Genomic DNA, 21,407 nt, shown 5'->3' with positions numbered 1-21,407 from the left:
TTCCTCATCCTTCCAGGTGAGAAAGGCTCCCTGTTCCATGGCTCACAGTACCCTGTCTATATTTACTACAATTAGTAATTCTTCTTTAGACTGCAGGCTCTAAGAAATATGGACAATGCTTGCTTTTCCACACCTTGTATTACCAGCACCTAATGCAGTGCCTGGGACCTAGTAGAAGTTCTATAAATATGTAATGATTGCTGAATGAATGAATGAATGAATGTGTTAGTAACAAGATAAATGCATAAATCGTATTTGTAAAGCACAATACAAAGTAATTTCATGAATATTCACCCACTTATTTGTACCTTTATACCCTTCTCTTCATTTATATATCTTAGAATTACTTTTATCAGCAGGGATACAGGATTTAATGATGAAATTTTGAGGAAATGTATTAGAAATATTTGTGAGTGAGTAAGCACTATGCCATGGTGAGAGAGAGAAAAAAGTAAAAGCTATTGCTATATTCTTGACTCAAGTCATACTCAATATTATTTGTTACATATTATATTACACACACAAATGCATTCTCACTGGCATGGTATCACCTACATTATTATAATTTCCATTTCCTTCCCAATCCCTCTAAAGCCCATACCTGACCCTTAGACTTATTAAATTGCATTGTTTTAAACCACTTCTCCAATTTGTCAAGGTCATATTACGGTCATGTTGAATTTTGATCTTGACAAAGTATTAATCAGTCTTATCAACGAAAGAGAACTGTAAATGACTAAATCCACATGCTTTTCTATCATCCTAGACTTGATGAAAATATTAAATAGCCTCTGGCCCAGGATTGACCTCTACATATAAAACTTCTGTCCACTTTGGTTGAGGAGGAACTATAAATGAGTTTCATTGTTCTACCTACTTTGTTTCCAATAAATAGGTCTCTGGTGCTGATCTATTTTTATAAATTTGTGAATGAATTCCATTTGTAATATTTTTATAATATTAATATTTAACGTCTGATTTCAAGTCGTGGATGAAAAAATGCTAACATCAATGAAAACTACCACTTGCCCAAATAGATTAATAATAGTCAGAACAGGTAAAGTAGATTTAAAACCTACTGTCATGTTTATTTACTTTCCTGAATTGTTCCCACTGTGCCACTTCCTTACTTTCTGAATATGACAGGTTCATGCATGACGTCCTCCTCTAGATGCTGTGCCATTAAGAAATCTCCCTGATTATAATAGGTGATCATCTATGATGGATAATAAATATGCTTGTGCATTTTCAATCACAAATCCACGTCTTGCACACTGAAATGATTTTACTTGTTGCTTGATCACGGGGACTTCTTCCTCTGAATAAATAAGACTTGACTTTGCCTCTTTATGCAGTCATCTGTTCACAGTTCTGCCTCTCTCCAGTAGACTGTGTCTCCTTAAAGACAAATGAATATTCATGCATCTTTGATCCCCTTTGCTTAGCATGCATAGTAATTGTTCAACAAATATTTGTTTAATAAGTTAAACACCAATATGCCGTGAAGTAGGAAAATCTGGAGATGTGAGTGGTCAAGATGGGGGGTGTGATTAAAGGACCCCTCTGAATTCTAAGAACAACATACTTAGGAGGGAATGCATGAATAATCAACGGGGCTGACTACTTGACAACTAGTATGTATTCAACTTTCAAATTCTATATTATAAGCATCCCTGAGTGTAATTTGAAATGGATAGACAGGAATTTTTATTTTATTTTTTCTAATGAGGAAGCAGTGTAGGTCTCTATTCTCATGGCCTCTGTTGCTTCCTATGAATATTTCTCCAATATCTTGACATAATCATTTTCAGGAAGCCAAGAGAGTCCAAAAGAAAATGACAAACAACAGAAATTGCTTTCATTTTCTAGTGTTTGGAAAAACATAAAAATAGGTTTAAGTTTTTCAAACATACTTAGATTTCATGAGATTTTACTTGGTTTATAATCAATATGATAAGATGCATATATATGTGTATAGAATCATCATTCATTTTAAATTGGAAATAATGTGTATCCCCATGGCTGATCTGCAAACTGTCCATAATAAGAACCAAGCTTATGTCCTCCTAAGTCTTTTGTAGCCCCATTTTAACACATTTTCTGAAAGTTATTTCACTTCAACCACTCTAGATACTTTCTAAAACAATAGATGACTTTTTAAAATTTTCCTTTCAAAATGAAAATATTAAAATATGCTACAAATTGGTGCAATAATGGAAGCTACAACTTACCATGTAAGTTTGTTTGTAATTGAGCAAAATATGTTCCAATAATTTTTGCATTGTATTTGCCTTTCTCTCTGAAATTACTAACCCTTTTTCTTTCACTATGGAATGTGAATTTTGATTTCTCATCTTCAAATTTGCCTTTAAATACATTTCTACCCTTATTTTTCTTCCATCTGGAAGCTAAGTTTTCAAGAGAAAATTTGTTGCCACAAATATTGAATGTCTTCATATTAGGAATAATTCTAATGCAACTACTTTGTACTTGGAAATGTGCCACTGTGTTTAGGAAGGCTAAACACATACTTTTGGGTAAGTTCAAAAAAGATTACTCCAATGATTCAACCAAGTATATTTCAAGCATATTGATAAGAAATTTCAAACTAATTGTGTGTGATAGCCATCAATTAAAGACGTAAAATGAATGCCTGCTATTTTAAAACATAGTTAAGCCAAGGAAAAGCTGTGCATAACTAGCATGTTCTGTAAAGATAATTGGCTCACTAACTAAATTCTAACAGCCCATTCACATTTCTAGATTTTAATTGAAGAATGGATGGAAATAGTAAGGTGAGCTCATTGCCCAATACACATAATAAGCATGTGACAATTTTAATTTCTGCAGAGATGCCCATATTGTGTGAAATCTTATTAATATTGTGATGGAATACAGTGAATCATGCTGTGAAAGAAGCACACATTTGTTGTACGTGTGTTCACACACACACACAAACACACAGATACACACACATTTCTTTTCTCTCCTCTCTATTCTCATTTCAGTCCCATTTTTCCTCTTCTTAGATAACTGGTATCATGAATTGAATATAAATACTTTGAATCCATGCTTGAACTTTTTACTATATGCAAATGAATCCATGAAAAACACATGATTGCTTTGAGTTTTAAAAATTTGTAGACATGTCATCATGCCAAATATGTAATCTTAAAAATCATTTATCATGTATATAATTAATTATTTCGAGTGAAGTATTGCATTGCATCTTAAAAATAGTTTATATATGTCTTTTGTAAGCAGCATAAACTGGAATTTTTAAATTTATTTTTATTGTCTCTGTGATCAAATGTATTGTGATTATTGATCTATTTCTCCTTTATTTTTCCATGTTTCATCCCTCCCGGTACTAACTTCGTTTAAACACATTTTTCATTCTCTTTTTATGGTCTACCTTTTTATGAATCATATATGAAGTCTTCATTTTTAGTGTTTTCTGAAAAATTTGACATATATTTCTAACTTGAAAAAGTCTAAAACTAATTATCTCATCTTTCTCCTAAGCGGTTCATGGACCCCTCAAATTTTAAATCTGATCTCCAGTATTTCAGTATATTATCTAGTGTTTTAGTTTTACTTTGTACATACCCCCATTGGCTATTATTTTTTACACTCAACCGTTATTCAGATTCATTCCAACATTACAAATTTCTTTGCTGGTCACTGTTCAGTGCACCTTCCTACTTCTTTTTATTATGCTTATTTTCTTTCTTACTGAAGAACATTCTTTGTACAATGGTCTCCAATCTTGCCTAAAACACATGAAAATTATGTGAGAACTTTTTAAAGCTCCCATTATTGAAACACCGCCTAGATCACTGGTTAAAAAAAAAAAATCTCCAAGTATTGGCTTCAGGCATCAGAATATTTTTTAATGCCTTCAGACAATTCCAATAGCTGCTGCTACTGCTTTAGTCATTTTGTTGTTGTTGTTGTTACAGTTTGTGGGTGGTAATTCCTCTTTGTCTATGAATGAAAATTTCTTTACTTCTTGTTCTTGAGTAGTTTTTTTAAATGACGTGTAGAATTTTAATTTGGACAGCTATATGTGTTCAGTACTTTGAAGATTTTATTCTATTGTTTTCCAGCATCTACCTGTTTTCTGATAAGACAACAGCATCTACCTGTTTTCTGATAAGACAACAGATATTTAAAGCCAGCCCTCAAAAACAAGGCTTATTATTTCCAGGGCCCCCTTGAATTTCTTGGTTTCAACTCCTCCTCACTATTCTAATGTTGAATTTGTTTTTTCTCCTTAAATCCTGAGACTGGGGATCCCCCCCCCATTTTTTGTAAGCTTGTTCATTTTCTTTTTATGTGTTGCTACATGTAAAAGCAACATATAAAAGAAAACACAAGTATAACAAACTGTGTGTTCAGATTGCAAGAAAGGATTCTCAATATCAGTTCAGCCTATCCTATTGACTGAAAGCATTTACCTTGTTTCTTTTACAACTAACTTGAATATTATGAGTCTTACATCTAATATACAGTACTCTTCACCCTTCTTGGAACGTCTATGCTCAATAAGGACATTAGTTGATTTGTCACTAATATTGCTTTCCCTACATGTGAGTGCATTCAGAGTTCTATCCTGTCCCATATACATAGCATAATCTTATATTTTGTATCTAACTGGCATCAGTTTTCCTTTTTTTTTTTCGATTTACTTTTAAGGTTTACTTTTAGCAGGACTGTACTGAAACACTCTTACCCCTTAATAGATCTAATTGTCTGGACTTAAAATAATAGATTTCTCTATCACAGGGGCATTTGTCTGTACAGATACTGATTTCTGTTCTCTGCACATGTTTTCATGTTATATGCCCAGTGTAATATGAAGCGAGTTAATTTATTGTGTTGCATATAGTAAAGAATCCAGCAGAATAATGTTATTTAGGGTTTTTTTTTTATTATTTCTATGAATAACAACAACATCAACAATAATAGTAATAGAAAAGATAATTTCTACCTATAGCAAGTCTCAGTTTTTTCTTAAATGCAGTAGAAGGCCCTTCACACTCTATTTGTCAGCTTGGCTTCAGGTTTTCATATTGTTGGCTAGAAGACAGATAAAGGGGATTATGGACAGAACTGAGCCTGGTTTCTGCTAATCTCCAACTTGAATTCTTTCAAGGGTTGCAAAATATGATTCAAGTATTTCACAGGCCTTTATAACCTTTGTCATCTGTCTGGTATATGTGCCATCATGGGTGGATTTGGAACTGACATTTTATATCTCTGATCTCAACTGTATAAATATTTGTTTAGACTGACTATCAACATAGAACACAGACATTCTCTTCTGATGTATGGATGATAGAATAGTCCTTAACTGGGCCCCTAAGGATGGGGCAGGCACAAACTAACAGAGGGCAATGAGGCAAATTTTCAATGAACTCAGATTTTATATTTTCCTTTAGGTAAAAGAGTGGTTGCTTCTATACCAAAAAACTATTTCTTATAATTTGGGTTACATTAAAAATATCTCATATATACAACCATTTATCTGAATCTATAATAGTGACTTGGTTTTCTCAAATACATTATATATGGAGTCCTTTAGACTGGAATTAAATTAATCATGGTTGTCATTTTTTTTTTCTATAGACTTCCCAGCTATTTTCCCCTAGGAAAACTCTCTTAAATAATCAAGAGAAATATTTTAGGCAACATTATGTGAATCATCACCCTTATTAGATGAATTAATATTCTTGAAGTTATAGCTCATTTCATGGAAATCAGATTAACCTGATGTTATGGGCATTGTCATTTATCAGTAAGTTATTTGTTAATATGCTCAGTATGTGACATAAAATATGTAACTTTAATAAGAGAATGGATCACCTCAAATAATTTAGCAAATCTTGAAAATGATAAGGATTAAAATTGTGGATGTATAAAGGACACAGAAGCTTGGAGAACTTTAAAACCATCTATTCCTCTCCTGTTTCACTCACACAAGGAAATGAAGGCTGACACTTTAGCATGGTTTGGAAATCCTTCTAAAAATTATCTGACTTTCTCTTAGAATTAACAAGTAATTTAAAGTTTTAAGAACTGCAGAACTGATCACATGAATTACCATAATTTAGTCAAGAATGTTTTTGAATATCCACCTTTTGACAAACGTTGTACATATATATACCAGGTTGTAGAGATGAATAAAATCATCCTTAGTCTCAAATAACTGAAAGAAAAATCCCCCAATATTAGTGAATACTGAGGAATTAAGGATGATGCTATGAGAAAATTTTTATAATGTGAAATTTATTAAGTTAAATAAAATATTGTGCTTTTGAGATTAGAATGACTTGGTTTTGTTCTAATGATACTGATGATAGACAGTGGTTGTATTTTGCAGAAGTTTTATGGGAGCAAAATAAAAACTTGATAATGTGATATAAATTTGGTCCCCCAAGGCGATTTTTATTGATATTTCTATTGGTGTTGTTAATGAGAGAAATTTCTGTGAGCTATTAGAAAAAAAAAATGTGGATATCAATATCTAATCAAAAAGAAGGACAAAATAATGGATAATTAGAGAATATATATAACCAGTAAGTTAAAAATATACTCACATGCTAAGGAAGCACAGTGGTGGAAGTTTTGCTCATCATAAAGCTTTAACAGTGAGTAGAAGGTATCTTGGTGTCTTGGGTGTGGGACGATATGCTAACAACCAGTGATAGATCCGTTGTAAAATTTGGAACTGTTCCTTTGGTATTAAATTTCACTTAAGACCTGTGCTTCTGGACAGGATGGAGTAATAGGAACTGGATTTACTCTCCTGGCTTAAACTGCTAAAAGTAAAAAAATATATATATTAAACAATACTTTTAGACATTGAACAACAAACAGCACAAGACAACGGTTGTATAAAGGTGTTAATTATAATGATAACCCATAAAAACCAGTGGCATAATGTTTTGTGTAATACAGTTAAATGTTGGTGTTTGAACAAGTCCCTGGTCACCTGTGAAAAATAAAGGTGGATTCTCTTTTCATATTTATTAACAAAATGAATTTCATAGGGATGCAGTATTTAAATATGTTAAAATACTACAATTACTAGAAGAAAACATTTTTGTTTTATTTAATAAAAGTTAATTTTTAAAATTTTTTATATTTTTATGTGTTGCATTTATTGCTTTAAGATTATACAAATATGTTTTGATATAATTTAATACATGCAGCATCAACTAGAGTATTCAGTACACAGTGTATTCAATGGGTATAGGCTTAGTAGTGGGACCAAATTAGCCCTAGACTAAATTGTTTCACTTGCAGCCTAATAAGGCTTACAAGGAAGCCTCAAAATGATCAAACTATTTCTTAACTACCTCTTTGAGCAAAGTTACAAATATTTACAAAAATACAAATACGCCCTGCAACCAGTAAAGTAAAATTCACAATATCTGACATGCAATCTAGAATTACTAGGGATGCAAAGACGAAGGAAAATATAACCCATAACAAGGAGAAAAATTAATTAATGAAAACAGACTGAAAAATGGTACAATCAATAAACAAAGACATTCAAACAGTTATTATAACTAATTTTCATAGGTTCAAAAAGTTTAAAGGAAAGCGTCAACATCTTAAATAGACATACAGAGGATATAAAAATAACCCAAATTGAGTTCCTAGAGATGAAAAATATAGTTTCTGAGATGAAAAATAAACTGGATGGGATTAAAAGAGATGAGGCAATGCAGAAGCAAAGATTGACCTCCCTGCAAAAGCAAAATTTTGTTATTATAATCTGTCCCACTGAGTAGTCCAAATATAAAGTCTGAAATGCAAAATGCCAGCTTGGTCATCTTTTTCCATTTCAAGTTTGCTTTACCCTTTCTGGTTTGTGCTTCCAAAAATAATTAAAGTATAAAATTATGAAAACTGTATTCAATGGTATTAAAATTAAGCATCTATCCATTTTATGGATTGCCCTGCATAATGCAAATATCTAAAATCTAAATATTATGTGTATATATACATATATGTATACATACATATATGGATATATATCTCACTAGCAGAATGAAAAGAAAATATGAAAGTACAACACAAGCTGTGGAGGAATATAGTAAAGGAAAGTAAAATGATAGTATTTTTGTTTTTAGATATAGTTGCCCTACGCAGTGGAAAAAGGATATACGGATTAGCATATTTTATTTTCTGAGAAGCATGAATCAATTTAAAAGATGAATTTAAAGAATCATTAATTTAAATACATAATCAGTCTTCAATTTTTTTGTTACTGACAACATCCCCTTTAAGATTTTCAAAATGCTGAAAGGTGGGATTCCAAGATTTTTAGTTGCTATAGAAGCAATTATTAGCAAATCCTTTCTTCTAATCTCATTACAGAAAACAGTGCCCTTTGTGCCCAGAGAACACCCATTAGAACAGATAGCTAGTGGGAAGCAGCCACATAGCACAGGGAGATCAGCTGGGTGCTTTGTGACCGCCTAGAGGGGTGGGATAGGGAGGGTGGGAGGGAGGGAGACGCAAGAGGGAAGTGATATGGGAACATGTGTATATGTATAACTGATTCACTTTGTTATAAAGCAGAAACTAACACACCATTGTAAAGCAAGTATACTCCAATAAAGATGTTAAAAAAAAAAAAAAGGAACTGCATTTCGGAGCAGCTCAGAACATAGGGTGTACCACTCTGGAGCTATCCGACATTTCCTGTGTCTGATTAAATATTGTGTATATATGCTATGTATTTATATCTCCATCTAAATATACGTCTGTATCTCCTAAAATACTCTCTCACATATAATGAAGTCACAGTTTCCAGATAGTTGTTCTGGTAGTCATTAGACAAAATATAGTCTCATTTATTTAAAAAATGTGAAATGAGAGAAATGTATGAAAAACTTGATCCATCTTCTGACTGAATTTGTGGTATTGGTACCTTCAGAAGAGGAAATAATTAATTTATTGTAAATTATTTTATTCCTCATTTATTAGAGAGGAAATTTATAAACTGAAACTGTTAGGGCTTAAAGGGTTTTTTTCCAGAAGATAATATCTGTGGTTCTCACCTTACACTGAGCAGTATATCACTAGTAAACAATCAGACAAATAGGTACATTATTAAGTTATTTTATTTTCACCTGGCTTTTTAATACTATCATCTGATATACATCATATTAATTGACACTGCAATTTCTTCCTTGATTTGTATATTTTTTTCTACAAACACTTTGCATTCCAACTTCCACGTATCTGATTTACTCATCCCTGTGATGGTCTTCATCTTCAGACATCTTGCTGTCTGGGCTGTTCAACCCTGTGACAGTAAAAGCACACTCACTAGGGACTAGGAGTTTGAGAAGGACTTAGAAAATTGTTTGGAACCTGAAAACAATGGCTCCAGAATATGAAAACAAATCTGCGAAATGGAGATCAAAACTTGTGTAATTAATATTTTCAACTAATATTACTACAACAGCAATGTTACTCAGCTTTCATATAGTTATCTATAAATTATATTGGATATGTGACTTGGGCACATTTTAATGCATTTGATAACATTTAGGGTAAAGCTTCTAAAAGGGCAATTGCCTAGGACTGAGGAAGGTTTAAAAATGGCCCTGCACAGAATGAACTAGAAGTGACTTCAATGGGAGGCTGAGGCAGAGATGCTGGACCCGGAGAGTGACAGAGCAGGCGTACATTGGAGAGAGCTTTCCTATATAGGAGAGCCAAGAATGTGTTACTTATTGAGGGGGGAGCATGAAGGTAGTGGACCCTATAATGAGAATCCTAGGATTGCTCCTAGATTTCTAACTTGGATAAATGACAGGACGGTACTCTTTGGTGAATACTAAAGGAACAGCAACAGCAGCAAAAGTCTAAGAATGGAACTTTAACATATCACAATGCCACCTTTAAAGTAAATTTGGCATTCTTCCCTTTTTGAATGAATGAAAATACATTAATTAAAGACATACACGGGCTTCCCTGGTGGCGCAGTGGTTGAGAGTCCGCCTGCCGATGAAAGGGACACGGGTTCGTGCCCCGGTTTGGGAAGATCCCACATGCCGCGGAGCGGCTGGGTCCGTGCGCCATGGCCGCTGAGCCTGCGCATCCGGAGCCTGTGCTCCGCAACGGGAGAGGCCACAGCAGTGAGAAGCCCGCGTACCACACACACAAAAAAAAGACATACACGTTCACACACCTGCTAATATCTGCTCTTCTGCAATCGTGTTTTCTGTATAGTGTCTAAATATCTCTTCCAGTTGAAGTAGTGCTTAAACACTTCAACGTGCCTCTTTTCAGCCAAAAAGAAAAACTGTCTATGACTGTTTCAACATATTTTAAATATATGTATAATCATTGCCAACTTGTCTGCTTTGCAGATTCTAGTTTCCTATACAATATTTAATATCTCCCTTTATTGAAAATGTCATTGCTCAGTATTATGATTGTTTTTCATTTTGATTATATGTCTGAATATTAGAATTATTGATTAATCTCTTTATTAATGGAATAATCTCAGCACAATGTTCAATACACTTCTTCTCTACCATTATTATATGTTATTTTAAAGATTTTCCATACAGTTACTTTAAATGGGATTTTCAGATTTTTCAGGCTTTTTGAAGTCAGTAGGATAGGCTCCAGTGAGTAAAAGAAATGCTGAAGAACAACAATATGAATTAAACAAATTTAAGTAGTTAAGAAAGCACTAATCTAGTCATTGAGAAATGTATACTAATATTTACATAGTATGTATATATAAATCAATAGTTTCTAAATGAGATAATCTACTGAACAAAATATCTTAAAATATGAATGAAAAGATGTTGTAAAATCTCTATATGATTAAAGTACAAAAATTTTTATAAGCTTGGAAGATAAATAATAAGTGCATTTTTGTCTGGGAGACAAGTTGTTATCTGGGAAACCTCAAGACATTTTGTAGATTATTGAAATCACTTTACTATCAATCTTGAGCATTTCTCCTATCAACTCTATAATTAGTATTGGAAATTACCATGATGACTCTATTTCACTATCAGGAACATTGAAGAAACTATTTCAAGTGCTAAACATTGGTTTTAACAAATAAAAAACAATTCATCTGAAGAAGATGTTACAATGAGCTGAGGAATTAAAAGATCTCAAAGTAGAGAAATTTCACTGACTGCAGTATAAACAACTTGAGGGTAGAGAGTGTCTGTTTTTCCTGTTTGCCATCCAAATTTGGGAACACTTTTATATGCATGGTGCAGGGTAATAAGCAAATGTTTAACAAATGAAAAGTAGTGAATTCATTACCTTGTGGTACAAATTAGGATTTCTTTTGTACTGTAACTAGAAGATTTTAACTTCAGCATTATGAATTATTAATGTCTTTATCTGATTCCCAGTTCTGTGTCAACCAAACTTATTTGAGTGATAATTAGAGGACTTCATGTTTATCCTATCTTCTAGGATTTCACTTTTGCATATCTGTTAATTCATAATTTTGACATTTTTATAGCACAACCAAAGACTATAAAAACACATAGAGCAAGCACTTGCCAAAGAACTCTAAATAAAACACATCTCAGATATGAAATTAGATCCACGCTTGGTTATACTTCTAAGTGCTTCATCTAAAGAGAGACGTGCAACACTGCTGCATGAATTAATCACCTAGGGTGACTTTTAAACCTACCAACAGCTGGCCCCTCTATCATATCTGATTTTATTCAATAGTCTAAGTGATAATAATTTTTGGATCAAGAACTTTATTTTACTGGTTGTAAAGGTGGGCACATGCACACGCACACAATCCCCAGTGCTTTTAAAAACTGTGGGACAGAATTAATCATAACTATTGAGTTTAAATGCCATTTATCAACTTATTAAAGTGCAAGCATGCAGGGAAAATAAGCTAAAGACAAGACTTTCGTTTTTCAATTTATTTTTTAAAAGTCTTGTAGAAATCTTTATGAAATTAACACAAAATGGTGGTACCAAAAATCTTTTTGCTTTGTTTATTCCCTAGTCTGTGGCAATGTAAAGAGTGGAAGTTAACCCGGAATTTAAGTTAAGGAAAGCTATATTGTATTAAGTTTAGCCAAAATTCTCTAACTTGCCATATTTTTTCAAATAAATAAACTTTCTATTCTCTTCCCTCTCTCCTCATCTCCCTTAAGGTATGTCAACTCTAACCCCGCCCCCCCATACACACACCTTGTTGCCTCTGATATTATCTCCTCTACTAGAGGCACTTTTGTACTTATTGCTACACGATAGTTCAACAATAAAATGTGATAAATGCAGGCAAAGGTATTTCAAGAAAGAAGGTAAATGTCCTTACACATTTTCAACATAGAAACAAAAAGTTTACAAAACAGCAAAATTAAAAAAAAATAGTTATAGATAAAGTTTGCAGATAATGTTGTCATCCCTCTTAAAAGAAGAGGGATAAGGCACAGAAGAAATGTAGTGTTGAGGACAATGAAAATCAGCAGTTATTGAAATCTATTTATGCTGCATTCAATGGATTTAGAAGACAGAGGCTTGAGTGCTGTCGTTATTACTTGTTTGCCATTTGATGGTGGGCAAAATATTTAATTTCATTGGGTTTCTCTTTCTATGCCTCTAAAATGTGGATTCCCAGGCTAAGAAAATATTTCAAATCTTTTCTAGGTCTAAAAGTCACAGACCTTAGTGTACCCTTTCTAAAGGCCACATTTTCACAAAAGATAGCATTCTTGTAAAACACCTTTATAGAAAGAAAAAGCTATATTTAGAAAGCCCACTCAGTGTCCAGGGTTTTCTGAAGTCGTACTGCTGTTTGTAACCAGGTGTAGGCCAGTAGGACAACACATTTGCTTTAATAACTGTCCAGAGTTCTTGGAGTTAAAGATAAGTGTTTCATTATTCTAAGTGTTGACCTAAGAAATTATTGAAAATAAGAATTGTTCTAATTTACTTCTTGAATTGCCCAGTTCTTACATGGCCTGACACGAAAGGCGATTTAAAAGATTGCATTTAAGTTTGGACATATAGCCTTCATCCTGCTGTTTCATCACAGACCTCTTACAAGATAAACACGTGCAACCATTTTGAGTTTCTGAATGGGAGTGCTCCTTATAGTATTTTCCCCTTATAAATTTCTTGCCAACTTACTCCAATTTGAATGCAGGTAGAAATTTATAAATTTCTCCAAGAACTTATTTTTATTTTTATGAATCTTACTGATTTTGTTTTAATACCGAGGACTTTATCAAATTCATAGACATTTGATAGAATAAAAAGCAAAAGCATAATTCGGAAAAATCCAAAAACCTCAAATAGAAAATAAGATGCTATGTTGTTAGTAACAGAAATTAGCACAAATAGACTGAAAAACTGACCACCATTGTAAACTGAGCTTTTAACTATGGCAGTCGCCAGGAAAAGGAGGGTTACTCCTCTTTTTTTTTGCCTTCTTTTAACAATCTCGAAAATTAAAGAAAGATTGAAATGACAATAAAAATAATTTATTTCCCAAACCATTTGAGAGTAGTTGCTAACACAATGCAATGTCTCCCCCAAATCCTCTAGTATTTCCTACAAACACACATCCAAATATAATCATGAAGATAAGGAAATTAACACTGACACATGACCACAGAGCTACTAATCCTCAGACCCCTTTCAAGTTTTGTCAATTATCCCCATCATGTCCTTCATAATAAAAGGATCAGCCCAGTGTCACATGTTGCATCTAGTTGTCCTGTCTCTTTAGTTTTTTAATCTGGAAAATTTTCTCAGGCTTCCCTTGAATCTCATGAACTAGAAAGTTTTAAAGAATATGGATCAGTTATTTTGTAGGATTTAGCTCTTTGTATTTGTCTCATGATTATTCAGGATATGTGTAGTTGGCAGGAATAACACAGTGGTGAAGCTCTGTTCTTCTCACTGCTTCCTATCAAACAATTTTGGCAAACTTTTAACCTGTAACCTCACTGGAATATCATGTGACTCATTTGATTAAGGTGTATCACCCAGTCTTCTCCATTGTAAAGTTATTTTTTTCTCCTTCATTATTAATAATTTTTGTGGTAAGGCACTTTGTAATTATGTAAATATCCTGTTCCTCATCAAACATAATTTACTCAATTTAATTATTTAAATCAGTATGAACTCATAGACTCCTATTTTATTCAATTGACTATAATACGTTTCTGCCATTATTTATTTTGAGGCTGAGATTGTTCAAGATTTGTCCAGTGGAAACCCGTTCAGTTTGGCTTCTATATCCTTTGATGTTTCCCAATTATTCTGTGATATCTCCCTTCTTTTTTTTTTTAACATCTTTATTGAAGTATACTTGTTTTACAATGGTGTGTTAGTTTCTGCTTTATAACAAAGTGAATCATTTATACATGTATCCTCATATCTCTTCCTTCTTGCATCGCTCTCCTTCCCAACGTCCCAATCCCACCCCTCTAGGTCACAAAGCACCGAACTGATCTCCCTGTGCTATGCAGCTGCTTCCCACTAGCTATCTATTTTACGTTTGCTAGTGTATATATGTCCATGCCACTCTCTCACTTTGTCACAGCTTATCCTTCCCCCTCCCCATATCCTTAAGTCCATTCTCTAGTAGGTCTGTGTCTTTATTCCCGTCTTACCCCTAGGTTCTTCATGACATTTTTTTTTTTTTAGATTCCATATATATGTGTTAGCATACGGTATTTGTCTTTCTCTTTCTGACTTACTTCACTCTGTATGACAGACTCTAGGTCCATCCACCTCACTACAAATAACTCAATTTCGCTTCTTTTTATGGCTGATCCCTTACTTCTTGAAACAATAATATGTTCTAGGGTCATCTTATATTTTCCCTGTAGCGGTTCTAGAATCAGCCATTTCTCCAAAGACCTTTAGTTCCTTCAGTTGGAGAGCTGTATTTAGAAACCAAGATCTGGACACTAGGTGTATTCATTGCTCTTGGGAAGCAGTGGTCCCAGGTACTCTCAATAGGCAGAGCTAGGGGATTTATGTACATATATACATACACACATATGAAAACACATATTCATAACCATTTACACATATTCACAAACACATTCATAAACATATGCATACATATAGTCTATGTTTTTTCTATAATGTCTCTATATTGAAAATCATGTGTTCACATTAACATCCTCCACTCCCTTTCAACACCCTTTCATTCTAGTTTTTGCCCTTTTCATATTTTAACTCCCTCCACAGATATTAAAATAACACTGATTACCATATTCTTAATATCCTTAATTATTTGATCAATCTTCCTGTATTTAAGTAAATTCTTGTAGCTGCCACTTTCCCATCTGCACATTTTCTCAACCTGGCACGGGTTAGGACAATCTGTGCAGAGTGGTTGCCAAGGCCACTTCCTCATGTGGATGCCCTTTCACACGAATCAGACTTCAGCAGTCAACTCCAGGCTCCCTTATGCAGACATCCTCTCCCCTTTCTCAGACTCTGAGACCCAATGCCAAGTCATTTGGTTCCTTGAATGCCCACCTCCCCCATGCTGACAAAGGGTTATTTTACCTCACTTAATGGACTAATTTGTTCAAGAAGGGAAGGGATCACAACACTATAAAGCAGTTATACTCCAATAAAGATATTAAAAAAAGGGAAGGGACAAGGAAGGGGATGAAGAAAGGGAGGTGGACAGGGATGAACAGGTATCTTTCCTTTCTAAACAATATTTGAAGAGGCCCTTCATTTAGAAGTTGCAAAGACATTATGAAGTAGCAGCTGAAGAACTGAAACAATGACATATATTTACACATCTGTATCCCTACATCTATGACACACAATGTACACCTAATTTTATAGCAACCAAAATATAATTTTACAAAACTTATGATGCTTAGCCATACACTTTAATACTCAGCAACTTAAAAAAATGTGCAGTGCCATTTGGCTGTTAACTATCATCCATTTATATGAATGGATGTGTAAAACTCCTAGCCAAGAGTGCTTGGGATAGCGTCTCTACTGATCCTTACTGGATCCTCTTCTTCTTTTGTCACTCTTTTCAGTCATTTGTTGATTCTCGATTGTATCTCATTGGTGACTTGCATGACCATTGGTAATCATATCTGGGCAAATACCCCAGCTTGGTGTCTCTCAAAGGGCTGATTGAAAACCACCTGCAACAGAATCAACTGTGGTACTAGATAAAATTCAGGTCCACAGGCCCTGTTCTGATTTCCTGCTCAGAAGCTCTTTAGAGAGTAATGAGTATTTGGAAAATACCTTAGCTAATTCTCACACATTAACACTGAAACCATGGTGGAGTTTGCATGTCTACAATTCCTCAAAGTTCATGGTTTAAAACACATAGGTCTCACCAACTAAAGTTCTTTTATTTTAGCTTCATCAATTCACATTTGTTATTTAACCAACTTGGAAATTGCCAGATGTGTGAATAGCCGCCAAAGTAAAATGTATCTATCTTTTGCAAAAATGTCTTCTACCAAATGTCTCTACAAAATGAAATGTAAATACCTTCTAAAATCTTGCTTGGAGGAACCTTACAGATTTTTTAAATCTTCCAGGTTTTAGGGAATAGCAAGTGCAAAGGCCCTGATGTTGGGAAAGCCACTGCAGAAAGAAAATCTGGATGTGTGTGTGAGAGAAGAGTAGTAGTAAACGAGCTTGGAGAGTAGGGCAGAAGAAATACTGAATAAAGCATGTGGGACAGGTAAAAAGTTTAATTTTTATTCTAAAGTGATGGGAACAGGTTTTGGGAAATAATGTGATATGATTCATGGTTTTTTTTTGTGATTATTCTGGCTATTGTATTGGTTATAGACTATAAGGATTGGGGCAAGAGGGGAGGAAGCAAGGAGGTTGTGGAAGAGGCTGCCTGTTGCATTAGATGAGGCAAGCAATGATGGCTTGGAGTAAGTAAAGACGGCAAGAGTAAGGTGAGAGGTAGGTGGATTCAGGATGTATTTTCAAGTTAGACTGGCAAGAATTTCTGATGGACTGGACACAGGAATTGTGGGAAAGTGAGAGTTCAAGGATGAATCTAACATTTTTGGCCTGAGCAACTGGATGAGTTATGGAGCCAGGAAAAACGGGAGTGCAATGGATGGATCAAAGCAAAATATTTAGTTTTATTTGCTAAGTTTGAAATGTCTATTATGCATAGATTGGAGATATTTAGTGGGAAATTGGAATTAGGAGTCTGGAGGTTAGGTGAGTGCTTAGGGCTAGAAGTACGAATTGGGGAATCATAAGTCATCTTCCCATTCAAGTAATGGGACTAGATTAAAACTCATGAGTAGTTAAGGTAGATGGAGAGTGAAGGGGGCCAGGAATGAGCCTTAGGGCATTCTAAAAGACGTTGAGGGATGGGAGGCATCACCAAGGGAGACTGCCAAGGAATGGTGAGTGAGGAGGGGAGAAATCTAGGAGAGGATGGTGTCCTGGTAGCCAGTGAAACAAAATATTCATTCTGAAAATGATGAGGTTCATTTCCCAAAGTTTCTTGAATTGATGATCATTTGAAACTTGGTATTTTAAAAAGAGCTTTAGCAAACAGAAAAGAGAATAATTTTCTATCATGAGTGATTGATTGCAGTAGCATGGGGAATGGAAAAGTTGTGAAAAGGGAATCAAGAATCTATGTAAAAGACAATTTTAAACAAAAGTATTCATTTAAAAAACAAGTACACAATATTTAGACATTATATTTTGTCTTTGTGTCAACAGCAGCTACAGCATGCTGTAAGTGAAAGATGAAGGATTACAGTTTAATATCAAATCAAGGAAAAAGGTGAAATAGTTGAATTCTTTGTAGATTTTTAATAGATTTCAAACCTCTGTTGGTTTTGAATAATGTCATATTTCAAACATAATTTTCTAAATAATCATAACAATTTTAGAATCAGAATAAACCTTATATAACCTTATATAAAACTTATTTAAATGCACATATAGTTCATTTTTATGGGTAAAACTAAGACTCTGGTCTTCTGATTACCAGTACTATTTCTTATTGCAACACACTGTTTAAATGTATAGATGATTGAAAAAAAGAGCATACCAGTGATCTCTTAAATGTTTTACAAAATATTAAGTAATTACAATTAGGGGAAATAAAGCTCATGAGGATTAAATTACAGGAAGAGTTTATAAGAGGGCAAACAAGTAGGAGATGTTTTTCCACACAGATAAATATGAGGTTTTAGTAGAAAATGACCAAAACTGCATTTATAAGGTCATGATACTAGCTAAATGAAATAAAGACAACCATCATGTAAATAACATATAATTTTGAAGGTGAATTTTGAATATGGAGACTGGTACAGATTAACATCTGATTATAATAAAAATCAGACAGGCAGGGTAACAAGGTCTTCTTCATCCAATCACAGCTTATCAGGAATAAGGGAACCTCTTGATACTTTGGTATGTGCCATTTTAGGACAATGAACTTGGTACAAAGTGAACACCTGATACAAGAAATAGTTTAGAAACATAAATATGATTCAAGAAATTCATGGATGGTGAAAGCTATGTTGGATTATTTCAAAAAGTTAGGGATGACTTGGTTAAGTAACTTCTCTTTTTAATAACAGAATAACTGTCACATAAAAGATCTCACTATGCCATTGACAAAGATAAAATCCCGGGACGCCATGGCTTCACAGTCTAATAGTCTAGAGATACAATGTCCAGTATAGTGTCCATTAGTCACAAGTGGCTATTAAATACTTGAAATGTGGGCAAGTTTGACTTAGGAACTGAAATTTTAATTTTATTGAACTTACATTTAAAAATTTAAAAACACATGTGACTAATGGCTGTAGTTTTTGACAGCACTAAGAACATTTCCATTATCATGGAAAGTTCTATTGACCAGAGCTGACCCATAACCTTTTTACTTAATTTTACATTTATTCCTCTTTGCTAAGAAAATCCTCTCTCTTACTAAAAAACAATATTAGCAAGATGGTAGATATAAGCTCAAGATGCAAAAATCTATTGGATTTCTATAAACCAGGAACAAAGAGAGAGCTTAAAAATTATTTAAAGTGGAAAAAAAAACTACCTAGGAATAAATCTAAATAAAAATGTGCAAGACATTTATGGAGAAAATGAAACCTTATTGAAAGATGTTAAAGAAGTCTTAAATAAATGGAGAGGTACATCTTGTTTATGGATTGAAAAGACTCATCATAATGGTGTAAGTTTTCCCCAACTTAATTTATATAGTCAATACAATTACAATAAAAATACTTAATAGAGGTTTTACAGGATTGCCAATTCTGAAATTTATGTGAATGGTCAAGAACAGCTCAGACACACCTAAAAAATCCATTCATTCCAAAATGGTCCTGGAAAACTTAATTATTCATAAGAAAACAAAGAAATTGGATAATACAGACAAGTCGATTGTAAGTGCATTAATGGCTTGAATATAAAACAAAGATACACTAGAACTTTCAGAAGAAAATATACTATATCTGGGTAGCATTAAACTAGGGAAGGACATTTTAAGTAGAACAAAATGACACTAAGCTAAAAGATAAATTTGATTTCATTAAAATTGAGAGCCGCTATTTATCACAAGACAACATTAAAAATGTTAGAAGGTATGAAATAACTTATTTGTGTCATATATAGCTGACCAAAGATTATTTGCTTGTATTTAAAAAACAATACAAATAAGTAAGAAAAAGATAAACAGTAGAAAAATGGACAAAAGATATTCTCTGGACTTCACAGAATAGGAAACATAGGCAACTGTTAAACAAATGAAAGGATTCTCAGCCTATCAGTAATTAGAGAAATACAAATTAAAATTGTTATGGACTGAATTGTGTTCCCTAAAATTCGTATGTTGATGCCCCATCTCCCAATGTGGCTGTTTGGAGACAGGGACTTTAAAAACATAATTATGGTTGAATGAGGTCATAATGGTGGGGCCCTAACTGATATGACTGGTGTCCTTGTAAGAAGAGAAAGAGATAAGAGGGATGTATACACACAGAGAAAAGGCCATGTGAGGACATAGCAAGGAAGCAGTGGTCATCTGCAAGTCAAGGACAGAGGCCTCAGGAGGACCCCAAACTGCCAACATCTTGAGCCTGGACTTCCAGCCTCCAGAACTGTGAGAAGATAAATCTCTTGTTTTTTAAGCCACTGAATCTGAGGTATTTTGCTAGGACAACCTGAGCAGACTAATACAAGGAACAAAAGACTAGAATGGCCATTCTAACTGGTGAAGCTATAGAGCAAAAGGGCTGAAAATTGATTCCATAACTTTGGAAGACATTTTGACATGCATTTTTAAAGTTGAATATTTGAATTCCCTACAACTCAGCAATTCTACTCTTAGTATGTCTACTCTTTTACTTATGTTAAATCTTGCACATGTGTACCAGGAAACATTAAAATAAATGTTCATGGAAGTACTGTCCGTAATAGGCCCCAAACAACCCAAATATCATTAATAGAATAATAAACACATTTTCTTGTATTTATACAATAAAATATTATACAGTAGTACAAATGAATGAACACTAGTTAAAGTAAAGTGGATGAACCTTAGAAACATAATGTTGAGTAAAAAAAGCAAGCACAGAAGACTAAAGTATGATATCAATTTTATAAATCTCAATAATAAGCAAAATCAGATAAAAATTATGTGGATGTTCAACATAAAGCCAAGATCAGAGTGATTTCTTTGGTGAAAGCAGGAAGGTGGGATCAGGGTAGAGAACAGAGAGAAGACTCAGCAGTTTTGATTCTAGTTCTTAGTTTTGGTGGTGTGTTTGCAGGAGTTTTTATTATTTCTCATAACTTACATACAATTAAATATATTCTTTTGTAGATTATCTAATAATATTTAAAAAATCAAAATCCATTATATACCAAAGATAACCCCTAGACATTAATTATAGAGAGTCCACTTTGAAACAACATACATAGTTACTCATACATCTTCTGTAGTTGAAAGCTTTTAGCTATGAAATTCTTCCCCCTTCATAGGAGGACTTTATGTTCCATAATGAAGGAAAATTGTTCCTACTTTAGGACAATTTGCCTTCTTTATTTAAGTGATACTAGTCCTTTGGCTGCCTAGAAATTTTAAAAACAACTGATAACTACATCTACTGCCTGCAAGAGAATAAAGGAAAAGGAGCATAGGAGGCAATCTCATACATTACTGATAAACACATACAAAGACAATATTGGTACAAAGCTATTTCTCCATATAGCAACTCTGAATTTTATTAATAAATACATATATATATATCTCAAACATTAATAAAAGAATAAAATCCAATATGAGTACATTTGCTCTTTTTTTGCAATTAGTTCCAGGATTCTATTTTAGATTATTACTTCATATCTGCGAGAGTTGGGTG

General features: G+C 33.5%; 1 long non-coding RNA gene across 3 annotated transcripts in view; it reads right to left on the bottom strand.

The window, feature by feature from the left end:
- Positions 1-465: 465 nt before the first annotated feature.
- LOC308611360 overlaps positions 466-21,407 on the bottom strand; it is a 180,667-nt gene continuing 159,725 nt past the window's right edge. Inside the window, exons 5-7 of one of the 3 annotated variants that reach the window (XR_014014854.1) lie at positions 6,603-6,824; positions 4,994-5,082; positions 466-1,398 (exon numbers count right to left, since the gene is read on the bottom strand). This is a non-coding gene — a long non-coding RNA (uncharacterized lncRNA). Of the gene's footprint in view, positions 1,399-4,961; positions 5,083-6,602; positions 6,825-21,407 lie in introns of those variants that run through there. The other 2 variants (XR_014014855.1, XR_014014856.1) reach the window with 2 other exon arrangements.

Source organism: Mesoplodon bidens (genome assembly GCF_964165515.1).
Source record: "Mesoplodon bidens genome assembly, contig: HAP1_SCAFFOLD_72, whole genome shotgun sequence".
NCBI lineage: Eukaryota > Metazoa > Chordata > Mammalia > Artiodactyla > Ziphiidae > Mesoplodon > Mesoplodon bidens.
Note: the sequence above shows the minus strand (reverse complement) of the source record. Positions and strands in the feature narration are given on the sequence as shown.